General features: G+C 45.1%; 1 protein-coding gene across 5 annotated transcripts in view; it reads left to right on the top strand.

The window, feature by feature from the left end:
* Positions 1-27,274, top strand: part of TCF20 (transcription factor 20) — a 350,226-nt gene that overhangs the window by 141,336 nt on the left and 181,616 nt on the right. The window lies entirely within an intron of this gene.

A 27,274-nucleotide genomic window follows, 5' to 3' on the forward strand; every position in this document is an offset into this window, starting at 1 on the left:
TAACTCGGAAGCTGTACAGGAAATGAATGCTGGCCGGGGAGTCGATGAGGGACCACCTCGACGGTATGTCTATGTATTTCCAGGAGTTAGAGCAGCGGGGGAAGGCTGTGCCTGATGAAGACAAAGTCTACTTAATCCTCAGCTCTCTTCATGAGAGATTTCACATGCTTTTAATGGCGTTGGAGGGCCAGGATTCAGATAAGCTGACTTTGCCATATATAACGGGAAAGCTCCTGGCTGAAGACCAGAGGCAGCTGGAATGCAAAGAGCAGGCTGACCACGACCACAGGGAGAAGCAGAAGCCTGGGGGAGTCGTTTCCAGCTGGCAGGCAGAGCCGGAGGAGAGAGCTTTATAAGTGAAAAAGAAAAAATGTTATATCTGCAACCAAGGCGGGCACCTGCGGAGGAGTTTTCCCCAGCAGAGGAGAGGCCGGCAGCCGTCTTCAAGAACAGCAAGCAACTCTGGTGAGAACTGGCTCAGGGCTACAGAGTGTGCCGTGGATTATAGACTCTGGAGCAACTGAGATGTTTTGCTGCAAGGAGGAGCTGTTGCAGGACACCAAGCCGGCCGGTCAAAAAATTGTAAGCCTAGCTGACGGCCGGGAGGCTGACGTGCTTTGCCAAGGCACAGTGCATTTTCCGGGACTAAACTATACCTTTGATAATGTACTTTGTGTGCCACGTTTGGAGACGAGCCTGCTAAGCGTCTCAATATTAGCAACAGCTGGTTTCATGGTATCTTTTGATGTTAATGGCTGTAAGATACTGAAAAAAGGTAAACTGTTGGCAAAGGGTGTGCTAAAGGAAAATGTTTATGTGTTGGAACAGACGGTGGGAAAGGCACAGGCAGTGTGGAATAAACAACCCCACAGTAGGTGCATTCATTGATTGTACAGACGTCTGGGACACGCAAGCTACAATATCATTAATAAAACACTGGCTATATTGCAAGGGAATAAGGTTGATAAATGTGATGTGTTCCTAGATTGCAATATATGCAAAGAGGCAAAGTCTAAAGCGTTTCCAGTAGCTAAAAAGAGTGACTGGGTGTCAGTAAGACCACTCCAATTAGTGCATGCAGATGTAGTGGGGCTGTATGCACCCAGTGTATCAAAGAATAGATATGGTTTAATCATAGTAGATGACTACAGCCGCTTTGCGTGGGTGTATGCAAGTAAGCAAAAATGTGATGTATTTCCAACTTTCCAGTACTGGGCAAAAAGAGTACAAAGGCAATTAAACTGCAAAATAGCAGCTCTCCAAAGTGATATGGGAGGTGAATTTTTGAGTAAAAACTTTGAGACCTATTTAAAGGAGGAAGGCATTAATCACAGAGTTGCCAACGTCTCCTCTCCAGCCGAAAACGGTGTGGCAGAGCGAAGAGGAGGCGTCCTCCAAACCATGTGCCACGCTTTACTGGCAGACAGTGCACTGAAATTGGCATATTGGGGAGAAGCATTAAAAACAGCTTGTTTTATCTCTAATAGATTATGGACTCAGGCTCTGGATGATATACCATATAGAGTACTGTATAGAAAAAAGCCAAACCTTGACTACCTTAGGATCTTTGGGTCTAAGGCATGGATGAATATTCCTCTGGACAAGAGGAGGAAAGGGGGAGCCAGAGCCAGAAAGCTATTATTTGTGGGCTATCAGAATGGCATGAAGGCATATCGGTTTGTGGACTCAAATGACATAGTGAGATTTAGTAGGGCAGCATCATTCTGTAAGGATGAGAACTGGACTAGAATCCATGCAAACGAAATGCCTAAGAGTGTTGAATTCCAGCTATCTCTACAGAGTGAGGAGGGGCACGGTGATGTAAACAGAGAAGCTCCCTCACTGAGAGAGAGAGAGGAAAGTGCTGGCAGTTCAGACAGTATAAAGCAGGAAAGCTCTGAAGCTGTAAGGTGCAAAACGCCTGAGGTCAGAGTGTCTGCTAGAGAAAACAAGGGAATACCACCTAAACGGTATGGGTATGACAGTGACATAAATTATCTGTCTAATGGAGGTTATCTGTCTAATGGGGAGCCCAGGTGTTACCAGAGTGTACTGGATCTAGATTATGGTACCTCTTCCACAGAGGAGGAAGAGTCACAAGTTAAGAGTTCTGAAAAGGTAGAGGCTTCAATAAGGTATCTGGAAAACGGGCTCTATGTGCCAGCAGACTGGTAGTGTTAATGCATTGAATGTAACTCCAAAGACAATGCTGGCTGCTACAAATGTATTAATTAAAGAAATAAACTCGGAATGTCAAACCAATGTGTAAACTCAAAGCTGTAAAAATAGTGTGCCTCTGTAATACAGATGATACGGTATGTGCTCTGGCAGAGTGGCCAGAGGAGAAAAAGGGATGAGCCAGGGGAGGCTACCTAAGTAAACTATCTAACTGATAAGAATGTACTTGGAACAGTAATTAAAGAACAGAACTAAATGTGTGTGCCAACACAGAGTCTCAGAGGCAGTATACTGAATGGTGATGATTGTATATCTGAAAGCAATGTAAAAATATGAAAGCAAATGTGAATGTAAACTGTGTATCAATGTTACTATAGAACATGGGTAATATGTAATATTAAGATATGTTGCAGCTATGTGCTTTATAAACTGAGGAGGGGTGTCATTGTAATCAAAGCCAAGCAGTTTCTATGCACATGCTGGGAGAAGTGAAAGTAACAGAACTGCCAGGTAGATCATCTAAGTGACAGAAGGTGGCTGGTTGCCAGATATCATCAGCCTGGGCAATGTCAGCATGACTCAGCAGCAAGCTGATTGGTTACCTGGGTGGATGGTTTGTATAAAGGTACAAAGACACTTTACTATGTGTGGGATATGTATGGTGGAGCTGCAGCGGAGCATTCTGTCGGTTTGGAGAGTGGAGGTGTAAATAAATTGTATATAGTGGTCTTATCACTGCTGTGTGCAAGCCTTCATTCTTTGCCTTCCCTTCATTGGAAATAATGAAGGGTAGGAGCATCTTCTTTGGAGGCTCATGAAATTGGACTCCCTAGTCCAATCTTTTTTAAACTCGGGGTGGGGGGGGGGGTTGAGAAGAAGCACCAGATGCTATGCTGAAAATGTGGTGTCTCTACCTCAAAAAATAGTCTCCCAGAGCGCCAGATACCTATGGATCGATTTTCCATTATTATAACCTATATAGGAATTGGTCTCCATAGTATATAATGGAGTACCCAACAGACATTCCCCCCACCACACTTTTTGATGACCCTAAAGTGAGGGGAGGGCCTCCAAACCAGGAGATCGCATGCTCCCAACTGGGGATTGGTGACCCTACTCCCGCTTTTACAACTCATCTGCAACTGGCAGAGATCAGCTCCCCTGGAGAAAATGACTGCTTTGGAGAGTAGACTCTGTGGTGTACCATTCTGAGGCCCTTCCCTTCCCCAAACCTGCCTTCTCCCAGATCCACCCCCAGAGTCTCCAGGTATTTTCCAACCCAGACCTGGTAACCCTATAGCATGATTTCACCATATCTTGGGGTCTAAAACAGTTTTGGCTCTGGCTAGTTTTTGGGAGAAACTTCCAAGGAATACCAGGATCATGACATGGAGTCAGGCAATGGGAAACCACCTCTGAATGTCTTCTGCCTTGAAAAACCTATGGAGCCACTATAAGTCATCTGTGACTTGATGGCAACAACTCCATGCCCTACTTTTCTCCTCAATAAATATTCAGAGTAATTCAAATGCAATCTAAATAAACTAAAATAAATAAGTGAACAAGAATACTCCAAATGTTGGGCAGGTCATAGGGTTGTCAACTTCCAGGTGTAGGGACTGGAGATCTCATGGAATTACAACTGATCTCCAGGCTACAGACATCTGTTCTTCCAGAAAAAAATGGCTGCTTTGGAGGAGGGACTCTATGGTGTTATACCCTGCTGAGTTCTCTCTCTGCCCCAAACCCCAGCTTCCCCAGGCTCCATCCCCATATCTTCAGGAATTTCTCAAACAGGAGTTGGCAACCCTAGACCTGGATCCATGAGCCCAACTGCCTTCATTGCTTTAGGCTGTGAGTTAAGGACCATGAGCCATTCGGTTCTTGCTCTTCTGCTTATGCCCCTGGCTGTGCCCAGGCTAAATATCTGGAAATGGAGAAGAAACAAACTATGGCCAGATCTTGTTCAGTGGCTCCTAGCGAGATGTTCCCCACTCCCCACTCTCTCCTGGTAACAATAAATCCCACTAGTTGAGGTTCCAAATAAACTCCTTTTTGTTTTTTTCTGAAACACAGCTATCTCTAGCAAAATTATCTCTTTGGAATTTATTCTTCACTTTGCAGCTTTGACCAAGCAGTATGAACACGTGAATCCATGTATATTTTCAGATTAGCATTTTTAATGCAATAAATGAAGTAATAATATTGGACAGGATCCTTGAAGTGGCTAATCTCTTGTTTCATTTTCCTGGCACTCAAATATCATTATTTTGGCACACAAAAATGTAATTCTCTCTCCCTCCCACTCCTGCTACCACAGTCATTGCAACCATGAGTTTATGCTCTGTGAAATACAGTTGCACAAACCATGTTTGCATCTATTGGCTCATGTTTGTGACATTGCTAGTGATCAGTGGACTAGTCCTGCTTTTGCCATTACCTTTCAAATTTCTCACCTATCATTGACTTATTCCTGGGAGTGCTAATGAACTTCCAGCTTTCAGTACAATTGTCAGCTGCCTCATAGCTGGAAAGGTTTTGCAACTGAATTCATAAAAGGAAAAAGTTAGAGGAAAATAATAAAAGATAACAATAAAGGATCAACTCAGGTTGCAAAGCAGCCAGAGACACTTTCTTCCTATTCTTGTGTCTGGCACATGTTTCACTTATTGTAGTCTTCTGGACACTTTCCCAGTAAGTTTTCCAGAGCATGACAGAAAAGCAGTTAGGCCAGTTCCACACTAGACCTTTAATCCTGGTTCAGGCCTGTCCCTAAACTAATTTTCTACACTAAAATTCATAAAGTCATAAAGTTGGTTTCTATGATTCCATGAGTCAAGTGTAGAATGTCAGTTTGGGGACAGGCCTGAACCAGGATTTTAGACACAGATGGATAAGGCGTAGGTTGTGTATAGGCAAGGATCAGAAAATGGTGTGTGTTTTTGGGGTGGGGGAGTGGGGAAAAGATGAATTAGCTGAGAGACTGTAAAATAGGCTGGCATGACTCTCTGTCTCTGTGTATGAAAAATATATATTCTAGGATCAGATGTCTCCACTGGGAAATACGCAGCAGTGCCTGGCCAGGAACCCTAGGAGGTTTCTCAACTCTCAACTGCTGCTGCTGTGGTTGTTTTTAAAGCCAGAGGGGAAGCAGAAGGCAAGTCCCAGAGGTGATTAATCATGTATGGCAGAGAAGAACTACTTCAGAGAGAAGACTCCACAACCACAGCTGCCTTTTCCCCTTTCACAACTTTCCTTTACCTTGCCCTCATGCTCCCTTTTGACAGACTGACCAAATCCCCCCTCCCTTTTTGTATCTGGGAGGAAGGGGAGCTTAGGCATAGTAAGACATCCATCTTTCTCTTACTCAAAAGGATGTAAGCAGGATATTTAGTATCTCTGAAGAAATGTCAGAAAAATAGCCTGAAGAAGAAAGAATCTAGGATGGGTGTAGAGCTGATTGTAGCAAAGAGGTTGAGAACATTTGTGAGTCCCAGATTCAAATCTCAGTTTAGTTATGAACTCTGTTGGAGGCATGCCATAGTTGACCTATGTGTCCTATACCTAGGGTGCAGTACTGCGAGGAGTTAACATCTTTTGTGGGCACAAGATCTCTGGATCAAGGCTGCTTTTGATATGTGCTAAGAGGGAAGTTGTCCTGGTAACACTCTGAAAGAATGTGTAGGGCAGTTCAGTGGTGAAGGACATGTGTAGCGTCTTCACAAAGGAGTGTCAGGTAGCGTGGCTAAGAAAGGCCAATCTGAGTAGATGATATTAGGCTGTATCACAGCACCCGCCTCACCGTCTTACTGGATCACTTCTATGTGCTGTTTATGGCTACCCCAGCTCCTTTTCCTTTCCTCAGTTCTTCCTGATATAACTTTTACCTCAGGAATATAAAACTCAAGGGGTGGGTATGATATGGATTTCTCTATCTTAGTCTCTTCGGGGTTTTTGCTTTCAGTTGGATGTATAATACAATTCGTAGGGGACCACAGCAGCTTTGACAGTTTTCCCAAATTAAAGGCACCAGAGAACTTTAACGTAAACCACAGATATTTATTTTAAACACGAAGTCTTAACTGGGGATATGGGATATATTTACATGGGCTATAAAGAATCTCATGCAGTTAACAAGTTGCTCAGTTGCTTCAGGCTTTCTAATATATCTTTTTCTTTCTCTTAGGTCTCTCAGGTTTTCAGTTCACATATAATACACTCTCCAACACCAGTATAGGCTGGCCTTTTGGGTATACTGTGCCAAGTCTCTCAAGTCGACTGGAGCCTCTACTCCCAGCCCTTCAGACTCTTAGACCCACATATATTCCCTCAACCACCTCTCTAGCTCTTAAGAGATATGTGTCTGTGACTGTTCAGGTCTTCACGATGACTCTCCCTTTTAGTCACACACAGCCCCTTGCTGTTTTTATAGAGTTAGCAGTCAGCTTTTCTTCTCACGAAGAATCTTCTTAGCTACTGTCTCACCTCCCTCAAAGACCAACTCTCTCAGACTCTGACAGACCACTCACTCACTCCGGCTCTGTTAGGCACTAACTGACTGCCTCAGCCGTTAGCTGTCAATCTTATACTCTGAGAGTTCTCGCCCCCACCCTCAGGTCACCTGACTCAAGCTCTGTGTGACTTCAGTTTTCTGTTTAACCCATACCTTACCATCACAGGCTGTTTTTTATATATTCATCTCATCAGCCTTTCTGCATTAAGGGGATAATGATGGCTTCTGTTTCAGGGTTGTTGTATAGATTACTGAACTAATGTTTGAGGTATGCTTTGAATGTTCAGGGGAAAAAACACTCTATAACATTGTCATTTTTGTCAATAGAAGTTGAAGACCCAAACAGAATGGGGAGCAAAAGGTGAAAACCAATATGCAAATTTAAATTGGCAAAGCTAACACAATGAGGTGAAGAGGTTCACAACTGAATGGAAGATGGAAAGGACATGGCACAACCAGTGTTCCCTAGGTAGCAGAATGTGCTATTTTTCCAAATGAAAATTGAAGGCATGCTTCACTGTTATACCCCAAAAGCTTTACTTTTGCTTCCCTGTGTTCACACTTTACAATGTCTATGCTGAGATGTGACAGAAAGTTAGAACCTTCTAAGTCCATGGACTTTAGTGCACTTAGAAAAGCGTACCGTATTTTTCGGTCCATTGGACGCTCCGGACCATTAGACGCAGGTGCCTGGCTGGGAGACAAGCGGCGAGATCGCTCCCTCCGCCCCCACCGCAAACCCAGCACTTCGCAGGGAGCGATCTCGCCGCTTGTCTCCCAGCCAGGCACGCAGGCGCTGGCGTGCTTCCCCCGCGCTTGCGTGCCTGGCTGGGAGACAAGCGGCGAGATCGCTCCCTGCGAAGTGCTGGGTTTGCGATGGGGGCGGAGGGAGCGATCTCGCCACTTGTCTCCCAGCCAGGCACGCAAGCGCGGCGTGCTTCCCCCGTGCCTGCGTGCCTGGTTGGGAGACAAGCGGCGAGATCGCTCCCTGCAAAGTGCTGGGTTTGCAGTGGGGGTGGAGGGAGCGATCTCGCCGCTTGTCTCCCAGCCAGGCACGCAGGCAGGGAGAAAGCACGCCTCCCCCTCCACAGCCGGTGCTTGCGAAGCGCTGGGTTTGTGGAGGGGGCGGCGTGCTTTCCCCGTGCCTGCCTGCTTGGCTTCAGCTGATGCTTACAGCAAGCGCCAGGATCGCTCCCTCCGCCCTCCGATCCCAGCGCTTGCTATAAGCAGCAGCTGAAGCCAGGAAGACAGGCACAGAGGAAGCATCCGCCCCCTCCGCAAACCCAGCGCTTCGCGAGCGCCGGCTGTGGAGGGGGCGGCGTGCTTTCTCCCTGCCTGTTTGCATGGCTTCAGCGCTGATGCTTAAAGCAAGCGCTGGGATCGGAGGGTGGAGGGAGCGATCCTGGCACTTGCTGTAAGCGTCAGAGCTGGAGCCAGGCAGGCAGGCGCGGGGAAGTGCCGGGACGGAGGCAGCGGATCCCCCCCCCCAGAGGAAGGTACGTACGGTACCTTCGCTCCATAAGACGCACACACTTTCCCCCACACTTTTTTTTTGGGGGGGGGAGTGTGTCTTATGGTGCAAAAAATACGGTAATTCAGTTTAGGACTGTATTGTCAGTCACTGAAAGTGTAGAATAGCATTATATGCCCTCAGAGGATGCCTGTTAAAAGGAAACATATGCAAGATTTTCAAGACGCCATTAATTTAGCACCAGAGCAGTTTTCTGAAGTTGCATTAGTGTGCTCTGCCCTGGCATGTCCCTTAGGAAGGACCAGCACACGCAGGAACAGTGCAAGTATTAAGATTTGGATGATTTTTTTTTTGTTCTAGCCATCTATCTAGCAAATGGCTGGCTCCCAGATGGAGTTCAAATGATGAATACAATGGGACCATCCAGGGCTAGCATAAAGATTTTTGTAGTCCTGGGGGTGAGGCACACCCAGGTTTGCAGAAAAATCTGAAAGTAGAAAAGGAAGTGGAATGCAAAAAAAAGGTCACTGCTAAAAAACCAAATACTTTGACATCTGAAGTCTTGCAAGAATTTCTCATGAGATCTCAGCCATTTTTTTTTGTTGCCAGGGCAACCCCAAGCAATGAAGGGCCTGTTTCCAAGCATTGGGGAAAATGTAGGGCAGAAGGGTATGTGTGAAAGGAAGTAGAGCAGGATGAGAGTGGAGAAGGAAGTAGAGACAGAGCAAGTAATCTGAAGGAAGGGGGAGTGGGAAAGGGTGGGATAAGAGAGCAACAACTAGAGCCATCAGGAAAGAAGTCGGGGCAATGTTGGAGGAAAGCAGAAGATGGCATGGGATGGGGGAGAAAAGTCAGAGTAGGAAGGAGAGCCAACAAGGTTAAAGAATGGCATTTCCTCTTTCCACACAAGTCCCTGACTTGTCTATGTATGATTTTTATAGACATAATGGAGCGATTCTGTCCATGAATAACACTTAGTGTGCAAGTTAGGCATGTTACTGGCACACAGTGCTACACTGCCAGAAACAATTTATGACAGCATAATGATACTTCAGTGTGAACATAGATGTCCTAGAATGAGAATCCAGATCTTGTATGCTATGACACCTGGGATATGGGGACACTGCCCCTGTGTCTTTAAATCTGCAAATATATAAATGGGGACTTCCGTGATGGAACTTGATGCAAACACCTAATGGCCATGGAGAGAAGTATAGGTCAGATGTCTCAGAAACTTACAGGGGCTCTGTTGAAGGACCCCAAACACCAATACCCATCAGCATTCTCAAATATACTGCTAAAATTAGTTCTGCAAGGACAAGGCATTCCATGCTGTTAAATGGTGATGGTGGGAATCACCAGGAGAAGTGACAGTATGCCTGGAAGCATAGCTTCATCCATTCCTTCCAGTCCCTTGAAGAAAAGCAGGAGGCGTGAAGAACATTCAAACACCCATAGACACAGGATGTTCCAATCATCCCACCAAGGTTGGTCCCATTGGAATAGCTATGTGACCTAAACCAGTGGCTCCCAATTTTTTTGGTACCAGGGATCGGTTTTGTGGAAGACAATTTTTCCATGGACTGGCAGAGGGAGGGGTGCTGGTGCTTTTGCTGCCCCCCTGCCTGCGCTCTGTCCCTGCCCCCATAGGGATCTTTAAATGTGGGGAGGGGACACAAAGGCTGCTTCTGTCACAAGGGGAGGCAGCTTTGGAGTGTGGCCACGCTGCCTCTTTCATCTGCCTGGGTCCTGGGTAGGCAAAAGGGGTGGTGGGGCTGCTCTGCTTTGCTCTGAGGTTGCAGAGCAAGGATGTTCTGACTCTTTCATCCACCTGGATCCCGGGCAGGCGAAAGGGGCAGTGTGGTACTTCTACCTCGCAGCCTGGTTGCTAACAGGCCACGGACCAGTACTGGTCTATGGCCCGGGGGTTGGGGACCCTTGACCTAAACAACTCTCCTTTATTCAACGGATTGTAGTACTGTCTCCTGTACATGAGGAAAAGGGCAAAAAAGGTGCCCTATTTTCCGTAATCCCACAAATGATCGTAGGCTGATACCATACACCAGTAAAGCAAAGGGAAATACGAACACTTTTGTGGGTGAACACCATCTACTTCACTGTTGCCACTGCTGACCTACCATTCATGGCCATGTTTTTCATTACAGAATGAGAACCAGTATGACAGATTTCAGAGCACAGACTAGAGAAACTCTTCACTGAATGAGTTAACCCCATTGTCATCCTCAATAAGAGAACAAATGAAACATACACATTATTATGAAAAACTGGAGCGATTGGGTAAGGCAGGGTAGAGAACCTAGATGGCTGCGCTCTTTCTTAAACAAGGCCTTTTCAGTCCCAAATAAACCCCCAGCACAGATCTTGAAGCAGGTTGTTTTCCCCTGCAATCCTGTTACTTGCCCAACTGGGACTATTCCAATAACTGCTGTGGCTGGCTCACCAGCGGGTGTCCAGCTCCACCATTGAAAGTCACAGTGGAAACCTCATGGCTTGGGGTTTCCCCCAATCTCAGGGTTTCCAACCTACTGGCACAGGATTGACCGGCGGGGAAGCCCCACCTGTTCCAATGGTGTCCAATGTCCCCAGTACAATGATGTCACCTGGAAGTGATGTAATCACACCAGACACATTGCATGGGGACACTTTGGTGTAAAACTCTATGGCAGGATAAAATGTTAGAGCTGTCTATGGGGGATTTGGGTTCAAATCCAAACTTAGGTAAAGTCTTACTGGATGTCCTAGGGCAGTGGTCCCCAACTATTTTGGCCCCAGGGACTGGCGCCAGAGCTGGCCCACCCACTGTGGCCCCAGGACTGGCAGGGTGGGGGGCTGACTTTGATGCCCCGCCCCCCACAGCACATCCTCCCCCGTTTTCACCATTTTAAGGCCTGGGAAGGGGCCATGAAACGCCTCCCAGGCTGCCTCCCCCACCAAGCAGCTGATCAGCAGGGAAAACTGCGGCAGCAGTGCCAATGACCCACTGAAAGACTGGTGCTGCCCTTGCCTCATCCCCACTTTCTTCCCACGCCCATGAAGGAAGTGGGGAGGAGACAAGGGCAGTGCCGCTATTTCACTGGGTCGCTCGCTACTGCTGCCATGGTTTCCCCCACTGATCAGCTGATTGGCAGGGGGGTCAGCCTGGGAGGTACTTCACCATCCCTTCTTAGGCCTTAAAATGGTGAAAATGGGGGTATGTGTGCTGCAGGGGGCGAGGCTGCACGGGGGAGCGGGGTGGCAAGACTGCGCTGCCCAATTGCAAACAGGCCGCAGACTGGTACCGGTCCATGGACCGGAGGTTGGGGACCCCTGTCCTAGGGCCAGTCACTATCTTTTAACCTTGATCTGATTGCTGCTGTATAATTTTTTTAATAATGTATATTTTAGCCTTGTTTGTTTTATATAGTTTTGATTGTTTTCTTGTAAGCCTCTTTGAGAATCTTGATTAGGTAAAAAATTGACCCATGAGTAAGAAATAGAATCCTAAGAGATAAAATGGTAATAGTGACTGTGCCAAAGATGTATTGTGAGCATTAATGCCATGTGAAACATTACTTGTACCAACTGTTGTATAGATTATTAATAACAGCAATGGTTGAAAGCTCAGAGGCGGATTTCCAATTTACTATGCTTCAAAATCTTTTTATTTCTAATGTCTCCTCTTTGAGGAGGGGCAGTTGCTCAGTAGTAAAGCATTTGCTTTTGCATGCAGAAGGTTGCAGGTTCAATCCTTGGCATCTCCAATTAAGACTGTAGGTAATGTGCAGCATCTCTGCTTCAGCTCTGGAGAGCTACTGGCCAGTCTTACTGATATTGATAGATCTGATTCAGCTTCATGTGTGTATGCATCACCAAATTCTGGGCCAGTTCTCATCATTGTCAGATGAGAAAGCCACCAGAAAGCAACACTTTCTCCCAACTTCTATGTGGCAAAGCAGCCTTGTAAAAGTGCCTCCATGTGGCAATAAGTTACAACATCCTGATATTCATTTGAAAATCAGTAGAAAAGATTAAGAGTCAAGCAGGACTTTAAAGCTAACAAAATTTGCGGCAGGGTATGAGTTTTTGTGAGTCACTGCTCACTTCTTCAGAGGCAGCTACAGTGTGAGTTCATCTATCCTTATATCTTGGCGTGTGGAATGATTTCACATGCTGAATGACAATAGCAGGTAAACAGCAATAGCAGGTGTGATTGGATTAATTTGATATGTAGAAGGGTAGTAGGTGTGGAGGTAATGAGACAGGAAACATAGGTCACAATTTTAGTCCGGGAGGATGCACTGTCTTGAGCTACATTATCAGTTGCAGTTCAGCAGTTGCTCTTTCTAATCTCCTTTTGACATTCTTTTGTAAGAGAACTGCTACTCTTAGGTCAGCAACTGAATGTCCTGGAAGTTTCAAATGTCCCCCCCCCCCAGTTTTTTTTAATGTTGTGGTTCCTAACGTCAGACTTATGTTCATTTATTTTTTGTTGTAGGGACTGGCCTGTTTGTAGAGGGTGAAAGGGCATTGTTGTCACATGATGGCATAAATCACGCAGGGGTGGCCAACGGTAGCTCTCCAGATGTTTTTTGCCTACAACTCCCATCAGCCCCAGCCATTGGCCATGCTGGAGAGCTACCATTGACCACCCCTGCATTAGAGGATGAGTAGGAATATGAACCTGAGATGGTACGGTTAATTTTGCTGGGTCAGCTATGGTGTTGCTGATGGTGTTGCAAAACTGGCATCTTGGTTTGTTACAGTCCTTGGTACCAGAGTCCCTGCTACTGTTAAGTAGTTGATCATTGTGGGTGAGAGATTGTTTTAAGTTAGCAGGTTGTCTGTAAGCAAGAAAAGGTCCCCCACCCCACCTCAATCTTACTGGATGTCCTAGGGCAGTGGTCCCCAACTTTTTTGGCCCCAGGGACTGGCGCCAGAGCTGTGAGGGAAGTGTCACTATCCAGCATGAGTTGTAGGCTGTTAATACGTTGAACTGGCTTATGTTGTGAGCTGTAGGTGCACCACCTGTGGTGTTCTGTTGTCATTTATTTTGGGCTTGTCTTGTAGCAAGCTGTCTCTGAGTTTCATTCTGGCCCTTCCAATAATCTTTCTCACTATATCAGGAGGATATTGTGATTGCAAAAATGCCTGTTGTATCTCTGTCTGAGGGGTTGGAGCAGATGTGACTATAATGTAGGGCTTGGCTATAAAGGGATTGTTTAATGTTGTTGGGGTGGTAACTGGAGGCATGTAAATATGCTTGCTGATCTGCTGGTTTTCAGTATAGTGTGGTACATATGTGTCCCTCATGTATCAGTACTGTGGTGTCTGGGAAGTTTATTTCTTGTGTGGAGTAATTCATAGTTTAGATTGATGGTGGGGTGGAAGTTGTGGAAAGCCTGGTGAAATCTGTTGAGAGCTTCTTTGCCATGGGTCCAGTCAATAAGTCATCAGTGAATCTCAAATAGAGGAGAGGTGCTATTGGGTAGGAGTTCAGAAAATGCTGTTCTAGATCCACCATGAAAATGCTGGCATACTGTGGAGCTTTGTAGGTGCCCATGGTTGTGCCATTGGTTTGAAGGTATTAAGTTCTCAACAAACCTGAAGTAGTTGTGGGTGAGAAGAAATATGCAGAGTTCAGTGGCTGGATCTGCTGTGGTGTTATCATGGATGATTTTTCTAATGGTTTGTAGTCCATTCTTATGGAGATGTTTACCTCTGCATATCACAACTAATTCAATCACACCTGCTATTGTCATTCACTGGCTATTGTCATTTGGCATCTGAAATCACGTTTAGATTTTCTGGATGACTCATTGGAATTGGCAGGGCTTTTTTGTAGCAGGAACTCCTTTGCATATTAGGCCACACACTCCTGATGTAGCCAATCCTCCAAGAGCTTACAGGACTCTTAGTACAGGGCCCACTGTAAGCTCCACAAGGATTGGCTACATCAGGGGTGTGTGGCCTAATATGTAAAGGAGTCCCTCCTACAAAAAAAGCCCTGGACATTGGACCCACTCCAGACTGGCTTTCAACCCAGCCATGGGATGGAGATGGTGTTAGTTGCCCTGATGGATGAACTAAGCTGGATTGAGGTGGATCAGTACTGCTATTGTTATTAGACCTTACATTTGACATGATTGATTGCAATCTCTTGATCCATCACCTCGCCAACATAAGAGTTGGCCTTTCAATACCTCATTTTCCTGTGGTTGGGGACAGAGGATAGCACTGGTAAGAATGTGTCCTCTAGTTACTTCTTAACATGTAGGGTCCCTCAGGGGGTGCTTCTCTCCCTGGTGTTATTTAACATCTACATGCCTCCCCTCTCCCAGCTGGTGCAGAGTTTCGGGCTTGGGTGTCATCTGTACCCTAATGACACCCAGCTGTACCTGTCATTGGACAGCCACCTGGATACTGCTCCACAAAATTTGGCCATGGGTTTGGAGGCCAAGGTTGGGTGGTTGAAACACAGCAGATTGAAACTGAATCCAACTAAAACAGAAGTTCTGTGGCTGGTGGGGGGGGAGGGGGGCTTTGGGATAGGGGCATAGGTTGCCTGCTTTTGATGAAGTGCCGCTGGCACTGTCTGCCAAGAGCTTGGGAGTAGTTTTGGATGCCTTCTTGAATATGGAGGCTCAAGTCACACATATTGCCAGACCAGCATTTTTCCATCTGTACCAGGCCCAGCAATTGTCCCCTTTCCTGTCATGCCCTGACCTAGCCATGGTAATCCATACAAGGCTAAACTACTTTAATTCTCTCTAAGCTGGTCTGCCTTTGAGACTGACCCAGAAGCTCCAACTGATCCAGAATGTGGCAGTGAGTTCTGATGGAACCTCATGGATGGCACACATACATCTGGTGCTGTGCCAGATGCATTGGCTTCTAGTGGAGTACTGAGTCAAGTTCAAGGTTTTGCTATTGACCTTCAAGGGCCTCCTTGGTCATGGCCCCAAACTTGTGGAACTCTCTGCCAAACTCCATCAGGGCCCTGCAGGACCTTATGCAATTCTGCAGGGCCTGCAAGGCGAAGATATTCCACCAGGCTTTTGGTTGAGGACAGTGATGGCTACCATCTTGGCTGACACCCTCTTCTGCTCTCTATATTTGCCTCACCCCTCTATGCCTCCTGCCTATGAAGTGGCCAGTAGTCTGTACCTGAAATAATTAGAAGTCATCATCTGACTCTTAAATTTGTGGTACTAATGTTTAATGGTTTTACCTTATATTGATGTTTTTATTGTTGTTGTATATTATCCAGAGCCCTGCAACAGCAGGGATTGGGAGATTCATAAATCTAATAATAAATAAAATAAATTTTTAAAACTTCATTCTCCAAGATGGAAGGACAGATGAACTCATACTCTAGCTGTATCTGAGCTCATACTTCTGGAAGTTCATACCCTGCCACAAATTTTCTTAGTCTTTAAGGTGCTACTAGACTTTTGCGCTGTTCTACTGTTATGGACAGACTAACACAGCTACCCATCTCAATCTATTTGAATATCAGCATTTGTCAGGATATGTTAACTTATAATGGTGTATGGGGGAAAATCGACAGAAGATGAAATGACTCTGTTTCGGGATGGCTCATCTCACAGAGTCAACATGGGTCCTGTAAGGGACCATCTTGTCTCACTAACCTGTTAGAATTCTTTGAGGGGGTGAACAAACATGTGGACAAGGAGGACCCAATCGTTGTTGTTTACCTTGATTTCCAGAAAGCTTTTGATAAAGTTCCTCATCAAAGGCTCCTAAGTAAGCTCAATAGTCATGGGGTAAAAGGACAAGTCCTCCTGTGGATCAAAAACTGGCTAATTAATAGGAAACAGAGGCTGTGATCACACATGCTAAATAGTGCAGTTTCAATCCTCTTTCAATGCACTTTCCAACTGGGATTAAGAGTTAGCTGTTACTTTTCTGCAGGGCAATGGATTAGGGTTGTCCACTGAGATGGTGACAAACAATATGGACTACCTGGCAAGGTCTCAAGGCGGCAGGAGGAAGGTTATGGGCCTAACATGCCTGGGAAATTACAGATGTTTATATACAAATGCTAGCGAAATGACTGAGGCGAAATTGGGGAGTTGGAATGCTTAGTGTTCGGGGGAAATATAGACAATAATTAAAGATAGTGGCTAGACGTGAAAACTGTGTTGTAATAGATGATTTTAACTACCCATACTTTCCAGTTGGAAAGTGCATTGATGCCCACTCACCCAGCCTCAACAAATCCCATTGGAGTGCCTCACAATCCTCTCTGGTTCTCACCACCCTGAACAATTTTAGTGTCATCTGCAAGCTTAGCCACTTCACTACTTTCTCCCAACTCCAAATCATTAATGAACAAATTAAAGAGCATGGAACCCAATACCTGCGGCACCCCACTGCTTACCATCTTCCACTGTGAAGATTGCCCATTTATACTCACTCTCTGTTTCCTATTAATTAGCCAGTTTTTGATCCACAAGAGGACTTGTCCTTTTAATCCATGACTCTCGAGCTTTCTAAGGAGCCTTTGATGATGAACTATCAAAAGCTTTCTGGACATCTGTACTGTGTACAATTCTGGTCACCACACCTCAAAAAAGATATTATAGCACTTGAAAAAGTCCAGAAAAGGGCAACTAGAATGAATAAAGGCTTGGAACACTTTCCCTATGAAGAAAGGTTAAAGTGCTTGGGGCTCTTTAGCTTGGAGAAACGATGACTGAGGGGTGACATGATAGAGCAGAGGTGTCAAACTCATTTGTTAAGAGGGCAGAATCTGACAGAAATGGGACTTTGTGGGGCCGAGCCATGCATCTCCTAAAATATAATGCCAGATAGAGGAGATATAGACTTTATAAAGGACACAGGAAAACACAATTAAAATATTATTTTTAACTTAAAATACAAACATGCTTAAAACTCTTGGAATAATTTGTTTAAAGTGGAAAGTAGGGGAATAGTGGGATTTCACAATGCAGTTTTAAAAAGGAAAAGCACAAGGATCACACAGCAGAAAACAAAAAAGGATGCTCTCAGCCTGGGAAAACATTAAATGACAAGGCAATGCAAGATCCTGCCCCCCCCTCCCCAGTCTACTCAGATTAGCAATGCCTCTCCTGTGTAATATCCCCCTTTGGCTGTGGGTTCCCGAGTTAGAGTACTGAATAGGCACTAGTTCTCACCTCACTGAGAAGAGACAAAGCTGACTCAGCATGGATGCTTGATTTGCTGGCACACAACTCCAGGAAGTTTCAGCTGGCCATAGAAATGCTGGGAAGTTAAACCTCTCCATTGAAACAAAGTTGCAAGGAAAACGTGGAGTGGATTTCCCATTCCGGTCTGCTCTGCCAATAGGCCAAAATGGGAAATCCAGTCCACATTTTCTGTGCCACATCACTCTTGGTTTAACCTCTGCAAAGAGAAGGCAGAAGGAGCTGGGAACTTTGTCAGCAGCATTGGAGCTTCGCAGGGTAGGACAGGAGGGGGGGGAGAAGAGAGCCCCGTGGGCCTGATTGAAGCCCTCAGGTGGCCAGTTTGACCCCCAGGCTGCATGTTTGACACCCTGTGATAGAGGTTTGCAAGATATGCATGGGATAGAGAAGGCAGAGAAATAGGCTTCCCAATCCCCAGGTCCCAGTGGGGGATCCCCTGGTTTTACAGGCTTCCCCCCTCCCCCAGCCAGCTGGCCGGCGGGGGAAGCTCCACCCCCATAGCCATTATGCACCTCCAGGAATGATTCCCATAAGGAATGATGGGGAATTGATCCACGGGTGTCAGGGGCTCTGGGGGGGCTGTTTTTTGAGGTAGAGGCGCCAAATTTTCAGTATAGCATCTAGTGCCTCTCCCCAAAATACCTCCCAAGTTTCAAAAAGGTTGGACCAGGGGGTCCAATTCTATGAGCCCCAAAAGAAGGTGCCCCTATCCTTCATTATTTTCTATGGAAGAAAGGCATTATAAAATGTGTGCTGTCCCTTTAAATGTGATGGCCAGAACTTCCTTGGAGTTCAATTATGCTTGTCACACCCTTGCTCCTGGCTCCGCCCGCAGTGTCTCCTGGCTCCACCCCCAAAGTCTCCTGGCTCCACCCCCAAAGTCCCCAGATATTTCTTGAATTGGACTTGGCAACCCTACAGAGAAATAAGTACTTTTCTCACAATACACTCAATGTATTGGACACTCAATGAAATTGCTGAGCATTCGGGTTAGAATGGATAAAAGGAAGTACTTCTTCACCCAAACGTGAAAATAAAAAATACACTCTTCATTGTAAAACTGTTTACCCCAAAATGGTCACTTTATTTGGCCATTGGAGCCAGTTTTCTTATTTTGGAAGTTTAGCATCCTTATGGGCAAAACTCTTGGTCATCCTCAAATGGCTTGTGGCACTGATAGTTCACATTTATCATGTTAGGAACTGTTTCCCTAATAGTAATTTAATAATAAGACTCAGGGTTTGACTCACAGTGGAATCACCAAGCGTAATGTGCCCACAAGCAGTGTGTTCTGGTATATAATTTATGTTCATCATGTATACATAAAATATGCAAATTATCTGTGGTTTTTGATTCATTGTATATTTCAAGGTATCCTTTGGTGCCTGGCAAGTTGTTAATCTCATGGCATTAGCATTTGATTTATGGGAATATTTAGTGAAGTATGTATTTGTCAGTGAATCATACAATTTTGATTCTTTCTTTCTCAAAAGTGCTGACCTTTTCATTTTTGGTGCAGTTACATTTTGGATGAGCTGCTCTTCTGAGGTTCAGCAGGGACTCTTCTATGTTGCCTGAAGGGGGCCTGTGTCTGTTTAGAGTGGGAGGAGATGAGCAGGACAGAACAAGTAAAGAAAGCCTCTGCACTGCCAGGCCTGCCAGGCAGCCAGGGGCCATTTGAGTCTATGCTCTTCACAGAAAATAAAAAATACAGTTACATTTCTTTTTCAGTACTGCGAACCTCCCCCCCCCCCCCATTATGGCAGCTGAGTTAGTACATGATAGATTAATAATATGAAAACTCATTGAGCATGTAAGATAGAAACATATAATTGCATTTATATATTTTCTTGTTTGTGACTGTGTCTTCCTGTATTTTTTCCCTTAAAGTTTCTCCATTTATTTATTGAGCATTTTTGAAGGGATGGAAGTGACTGTATTTTTAATTGTATTTAAGAATGCTGAGAGCCCTACAAAGGGTAGACACATTGTTGGCCTCCAGACATGTGAAGTAAAAGGTGAAAATCACAATGTCTCTGGTAGACTAGGTCTAAACACAAATGGATAAAGGTTGGAACCACAGAAAAATGCCCTCTTGCCATGGGATTTGCTGCCTGAAGCAACTGCCTTCATGCTGCCTCATGATAAAGGTGGCGCTGCTCAAATACACTCAGTGTGAAGGAAAGAGACTGAGCTGTAAGTAGGTAGCACAATGAAATGGTGACTCAGTGGATGACAGGGGTGAAAAATGCCATCCCCTTGCTTGGGATTATTAGGAAAGGAACTGAAAAGCAAATGGCTAATATTATAAAGCCTTGTATAGATCTATGGTGGGGTTCATTTGAAGTATTGAATGCAGTTCTTGTTACTATATGTCAAAAAGGATATTGTAGAGCTGGAAAATACAGAAGAGGGCAGTAGATGATTAAGGGGGTTAAGAGAGTCTGGGTCTTTGCAACTTAGAAAAACAACTGTGGGGGAAATGATAATGGTTTATAGAATTATGCTTGGAGTGGAGAGAGTACTTAGAGATAATTTTTTCTCCTATCCCATAATTCTAGATTTTGGAGCATCCAATTAAGTTGTGCAACAGATTCAAGTACAGACAAAAGGAAATACATCTTTACTTAATGAGTAACTAAATTGTGGAATTCACTGTCAGTGGATGTAGTGATGGCCATGAGCATGGATAGTTTTAATGGGGTCAGACAAATTCATGGAGGATAGGTCCATCAATGACTGCTACCATCAATGACTGCTACCCTTGGTGAGTAAAGGGGAACCTTTATATTCAGAGGCAGCACACCTTTGAGTACCATTGCTAGGAAGCTACATCAGGGAGGGGCTTGGTCTCTATGCCCTGTTGATTGGCCTTCTTGAGTAGCCTAGTGTGAAACAGGTTACTGGAAGAGATGGACCACTAATTCAATTCAGCAGACTCTTCTTATGTGATTGTTCAGCCAAATGTATAGTGAGGGTTTATTTGCTGTCTTCTGGTTCTCTGCTATTTGCTGTTTTATCTTGTGAAGAGAAAAGTTTCCCAGAATATTGACATTAGCCAAAGTTTTGATTTTTAGGATGTAGAGAGAGAGAAAACTATTTAACTCCTCTTGGGACAGCAGCCTACTAAATACAGGACAGATAGCAACTCAGTTCAAGATGTGCTGTCTTTCTGAGAATGTTTTGCTTTGCTGGGGATTCTCCTGAACAGCAGTGTAATGTGATCATTTGACTTCTTGTGATAAGAGTGTGGTATGTATAGCTACTAGTTACACTCTAATCTCTTGAGCTGACAAGCAAGAGGCCTGTCTTGGTTGCTGAAGTGCTGGGGAGAAGTTGTATTACTTTAATCAAGGATAAGGAAAGCCATTGTTAATTTCCCAGAGTATGGGTGTTAACAGTTGCCAGTGAACTCTGCCAAGTTCTTTGATCCCCAGGCAATTTGTGCCTAATTTTTCATAGCTAACAACATTATCTTATTGCAGATATTTTTGCCGTGGTAGTGACTACTTATGCAGTGCAATTCTAAGTAGAGTTACACTTTTCTAAGCCCATTAACTTCAATGGCTTTAAAAAGTCATAACTGGGTTTAGGATTGCTCTGTAAATATCACACTTTGCTTGCTTTGGTATATATTTTGTACCTATCAATCTCCTTTACATCTAACAAAAATTGTTTTCTAAAATTAATTGGTGATGTCTATGTGTGTGTGTCTGTACACGTCTTTTCAAACAGTGCCATAAACTATAGCCCTTATCCCTTATGTTGTCAAAACTTCCTTCAAAACAGCATTAGTTGCTTTTACTTGGATATATAATTTCTCATACAAACTAGCTAACTGTATTTTCTCAGTATATTCAAAGCGTTAATGTAATTTAATGCTCCATTTTAAGATTCTCACAAGTTGATTTCATTGTGTTTAGAATGGCAAACTTACTTGTACGTTATCTATAACTAAGAGTAAGGCCCATTGTGAAGAACAATACAATGGACTCTAGAAGGAGACTCTGGGTGAGTGCCCCCCCCCACTTTTGCTGTCTTCCCACACTACCAAGTGAAGGCATTCACTCCCCCCTCCACCTCAAGGGTAGTTGATCTCTGCCATCTGAAGAGCAGTTGTAATTCTGAGTGATCTCCAGCCCTCACCTGGAGATTAGTAACAATGGTTCCCCAGGAGGAAATGGCATTGTACCTGTCTGAGGTCCCACCCTCCTCAAACCCCAACCCCTACAGGCCCCACCCCTTAAATCTTTAGGAATTCTCTAACCTGGAGTTGGCAACCCTAAATCCTTCCTTTTATCTGCCTCTCTGACTTCAGGTTTCCATCACCTTCCCCTTCCCTGCAGCCTCTACATAGGAAAAGGACAGTCTTTCTTCACAGTGTGTGTGGGGGACCAACACAGTTTACATCATTCTCCTTGCCCCCCATTTGATCTGAACAACAAACCTGTGAGGCAGGTAAGGCTGGAAGTCTGAGACTGGTCCAAAATCACCTAGTCAGCTTCCACAGCAAGACCTTGGGTCTGGCAGATCCCACTGTGAAGCCCTTACTCCTATGCCCTCCTCAAATTCCACCACAGAATCTCCAGGAATTTCCCACCAACCTGGAAAGATATCAGTAAAGGTCTCTGGGTGAGTGCCCCCCCCCCCTGCTGTCTTTCCACCCACTCAAGTGAAGGCATTAACTTTCCCCCACCTCAAAGAGAGCCGATCTCTGCCATCTGGAGAGCAGTTGTAACTCTGAGTGATCTCCAGCCCTCAACTGGAAGATGAAGATATTGGATTTATATCCCGCCCTCCACTCCGAATCTCAGAGCGGCTCACAATCTCCTTTATCTTCCTCCCCCACAACAGACACCCTGTGAGGTGGGTGGGGCTGGAGAGGGCTCTCACAGCAGCTGCGCTTTCAAGGACAACCTCTGCCAGAGCTATGGCTGACCCAAGGCCATTCCAGCAGGTGCAAGTGGAGGAGTGGGGAATCAAACTCGGTTCTCCCAGATAAGAGTCCACACACTTAACAACTACACCAAACTGGAGATTGGTTCCCCAGGAGGAAATGGCATTATACCTGTCTGAGGTCCCACCCCTCCTCAAACCCCACCCTCTCCAGGCCCCACCCCTTAAATCTCCAGGAATTTCCTAACCTGGAGTTGGCAACCCTGCAGCCTCTAAATAAGAAGGGGAGGGACAGTGGCTAAGTGGCAGAGCATCTGTTTGGCAAGCAGAAGGTCCCAGGTTCAATCCCTGGCATCTTCAACTAAAAAGGGTTCAGGTAAATAGGTGTGGAAAACCTCAGCTTGAGACCCTGGAGAGCTGCTGCCAGTCTGAGTAGACAATACTGACTTTGATGGACCGGGGGTCTGATTCAGTATAAGGCAGCTTCATATGTTCATATGTTCAAAATAACTTTCTTTCTTCACATTGGAGGAGGGACCAAAAAAGTTCACATCACTTTCCTCATTCCTCTCCCCGCCCTTTGATCTGAACAACAACCCTGTGAGGCTTCCCTATCTCCTTCTCAGGCAACCACCTGGGGCAAGGCTGAGAGGAGATGGGAGAGAGTGACAAGAAAAAGGCAGGAAGGACAGTAAAGGTGGGACAGCCATGCCCTCTGAGGAAATGTTCCCAGCGATGGCTCCCTGGCTATTTCAGTGGCCTTTGGAGGCTGTGTGTGCTGGAAGGCTGTCTGTTGCTGGCAGCAGCCATGATGCCTTTTGTAAGGCTGCAGTAGAGCAGCAGGCCTTTCTGAGGCCAGTTGACAGAAAAGACAGAGAGAAGCATCAGAGATGTGTCTCTCTCTGAGGTAAGACTGTTTTGACGGCTTGTTCAACATCCCTGGGTCTGCAACAGGCGGCTCCAGAGGAGTCAGCCAATGGTACTTGATGCTCCCAACCAATGAGGGAGCTGGGATTTCCACCATGCCATGGGTTTTGTTACTAAAAAATGTATTAAAGTTAAAAAAAAAAATCTGAAGAAAATTGATAGGCATTTTTTATATGAGAATTATGTAGAGGTTTAATTCCTGATATGATTTAAGTAACATGATAGCAGTTATAGTATTGTTTTAGTTCATTATAGCCATTTGGCAGATTATAATATCAGAGAAACTAGGCAAACAAAACATAATCAACAAAGATAAGCATGTATAAGGCAGTGTAGTTTTGTGCTGATTTGTACCATAGCAGTATTGTGTGCCTAAACACTGCTTTCTATGTAACACTATGGCAAATTTGTATTTGCCACTAGTTGTAAATGTGTTGTGTTCAAATCACTAATCCTAGCAGTGTGCTGGGAGACAGTGTGGTGTACTGGTTAGAGTGTTGGACTAGGATCTGGAAGATCCAGGTTAGAATACCCACTCTGCCATGGAAGCTTGCTGCATGACCTTGGGCCAGTCACATACTCTTAGCCTAACCTACCTTGCAAGGTTGTTGTAAAGATAAAATGAAGGAGAGAAGAGTGATGTAAGGTGCTTTGGGTCCCCACTAGGGAGAACGTTGGACTATAAATGAAGTAAATAAATAATAATAGGTATGTGTAACATACACAAATTGCTTCGACATGATGAGGTTTCCCTGCATTGCTTTCATTACTGCTCTGAATGTAGAGGCGTATGCATGGTGACCGTACTTCCACGCATGGGAGTTTTCTGAACAGTTTCCTTCATCTTTCTCCTTACACAAATCCTCAGCAGCTACTCTGTATTGGCTCTTGGGGATCTGGTTGTCATGGCTGCTATAATGACTCACTGTCCCTCCCCCCCCCCTTTGTACACACATGTGCTTTTGTGCTGTAATGGTTCTGTTAACAACTGAAATAGAAAAGTGGCTATAGATCATTATAGCAATATAGCAATTACCAGTCTTTTTTTTAAAGCCCTCCTTTGATATGACAGGAAAACGTGCTAGGAAAATGGTGTCTCTGAGGGCAGATGGCAGGAAAATGGCACTGATGAGGATGGGTCCTTTGCTGGGCAGGAAAATGTGTATCATTCCTTCCAGACAGTTTGGTAATATGTTTGGTCTGCCTTCTTACCAAAAGCATCAAAGATGGTTTGATAAAGAATATATTGAGGATGGAGAAAACCTCGAAAGAGTGATTATGGCCTGATATATGGAAGCTGAAAAAAAAGGAAATGAAAGCATTGCAGTTTCAAAGCGAAGTTGGAGACAAATCTCCATGTAGAAGTGGTCTTAGCAATCAACATATGTTAGCTCTGTGAACACTTTTTAAATAGATGCACACACATTTTATACGTGCCTGAAAAGCTGTAATAAGTGAAGCACCCTTGGGTTTGGAGCATGTCTGTTTGCGGAGCTGCAGAACGGACAAAATGAGTGTGTTCAATAGTTACCCAGGGATGTTAAACATACAATCTGTGAGCCAGAACCAGTCCATCCAGGGCCCTTATCCAGCCCATGAGCAACTGGTAATTACCTTTCTTGCCAGATGTCAGAGGCTTAGGGTGCCTCTTAGCAATGGTGTGGGAAAACCCCAGATTTTAGGACTTTAGCCCTCTGCTAGCCAGCTGGCTAGCAGCGGAAGCCCTATCCCAAAACAGGGACATCACCATGCAACATCCCAATGCAGTGACATCACCTAGAAGTGACATCATAGCACTGAGGCACTCTGATATTTGGGCATACTCTGTGGTTTTGAGGCTGAAAAAACCAGAGTTTGCTCAAATACCAGAGCATCCCCAGTGCGAAATCCACAGTACCGTGATGTCACTTCCAGGTGACATCATCACACTGGGGATGTTGCACAACATCCCTGCCCAGCTCCAGAATGCCCACTAAAGTTCTCTACTCCAGCAAAGGTAAGACCTGGCAACCCTATGGAGGCTGTGCATTTTGTTCCCGTATACTGTCCTAGTGCTAATAAGTAATAGGCAGTGGAAGTGGAATGGTGAGTATCAGGAAGATACTTTAAGGAAATGTTTTAAGCATGTTTGTATTTTGAGTAAAAAATAATATTGTTAATTGAGTTTACCTGTGTCCTGTATACTTTATATGTCCTGTACCTGGCATTACATTTTATGGCACACAGGGCCAGGGCTGTCAGATCTGGCCCTCATAACAAATTAGTTGGATACCTGTGGGTTACAGTGTTGAGGCAGAGGTCTTCCTTCCCTGTTTAATCATGAAACCCATTGGATGGTGGTGGAAAGTGCTCTAAAGTCACAAATGACTTATGGTGACCCCATAGAGTTTTCAAGGCAAGAGATAAACTGAGGTGGTTTGCTATTGCCTACCTCTGCATAGCATCCCTGGACTTCATTGGTGGTTTGCCATCTAAGCACTAACCAGGGCTGACCCTTCTCAGCTTCCAAGATTAGGCTAGCCTGGGCCATCCAGGTCAGGACCAATTCACTGACTAGCCTTGGGCAAGCCAGGATCATCCTAACACTGGAGAGATTTAATGGGAAAATAAAATAAGATGTTGACATGTATGCCCTCTCAAGTTTTTTGGAAGAAGATCAGGATGCAAATATGATAGCTGATAATTTGGCTATGGATCAACTAATGTTCCCTATTTTACAGAGCAGTAGTTTACTTGTTTATCCAGCTGTATTGGGAATATTTCCAGTGGCCAGCTGGGAGTAACTCTAGGGTAGTTTTGTATGTTCCGAATATAAATCCTGAAAATTGAAGGCATTATTATTTGCATGGGAAATTCTGGTGTTTCTATACTTTTTGAATTAGGCCATTAATAACTGCTGAGGTCTAATGAGTTTTATTTTGGATACATACGCATTCTTTCCATTCAGTTAAGGTCCTCCATTGAAAAATGAAGCTTTGCCTACCTGCAGTGAATGGGTATTTCTTCATATCTCTGCACTGGATTGCTACATGAATTAGATCAAGTCATGTTACCTTCCTGGAGCTTTGTGGGATCCTCGTTTTTTCTATAGATTTTAAAATATATATATTCTAATAGTCACATGTGGACTCAACTGCAGATACTGATATCCACAGATGGGGCCCACATGGGGAGAAGAGAGATTTTTCTCCAAATTTGGGGGGCCACCCAGGTTTGCAGAAAAATCTTAAATCTATAATAAAAAGGTGCAGAGGGTCACCCTCCACACACACACATATACAGCACTGCTGCCATGTGGGGAAGAGAAGAGGACAGGGAACAGCAGCCACTAGAGATTAATGGCTTGACAAGAACAATCCCCTCTCCTCACAGCTCCAGTGTTGCTTGTCCCCACAGTCTCCCCAGTTACAAGCCAGAAGGTAAGTTTAAACCGTGCAGCTGAACCAGTGGCTACAGAGGTGGGGGGAGGGGAGGAGGAGAAGGAGCTGCCTCATTTGCCTCCTCACCTTCAAAGCTGGTTCAGCTGCCCTCAGCTTCTAATTGGCCAGACTGTGGGGATGTGTACTGGAGATGGGGTGAGAGGTTGAGAAGTATTCCTTGTTCCTGTTTGCCTGTCTTAAGCATGCTTCTGATGGAGTCTGGCTACTTAGAAGCCTGCAGGAAAGTTTAAAGAGGATAGTGGAGGCAGTGGCTGTGGAGATGTGTGGGTGGGCAAGGCTGCTCCTTCTCTCCTCCTGCCTCCCTTGCCACTGCCTCAGCTGCTCTCTTTAAACTTTCCCACTGGCTCCTGACCAGCAAAACTGCAGAAAGAAATTGTGCTGGAGCTGGGGGTGGGGGTGGAAAGGAGGATTCTTCACTCACTCTGAATAATTAGAGCTGGCAGGAAATTTTAAAGAGGGCCACTGAAGTGGTGGCTACAGAGGGAGGGATGAGAAGTAGCCCTCCCCTCTGTGCCTCCATAATGTGCAGCATTTTCTTGTGGGGCCCCCCGCCAATGGATGCTCTTTCTGCAGAAGTTTTATTCATTGCTATTTAGGAGGCTCTAGAGGGATCTTCATATCTTTCAGGGGATTGCTGCCA

This window comes from Heteronotia binoei, chromosome 8 (genome assembly GCF_032191835.1).
Source record: "Heteronotia binoei isolate CCM8104 ecotype False Entrance Well chromosome 8, APGP_CSIRO_Hbin_v1, whole genome shotgun sequence".
In the NCBI taxonomy this organism is placed as follows: domain Eukaryota; kingdom Metazoa; phylum Chordata; class Lepidosauria; order Squamata; family Gekkonidae; genus Heteronotia; species Heteronotia binoei.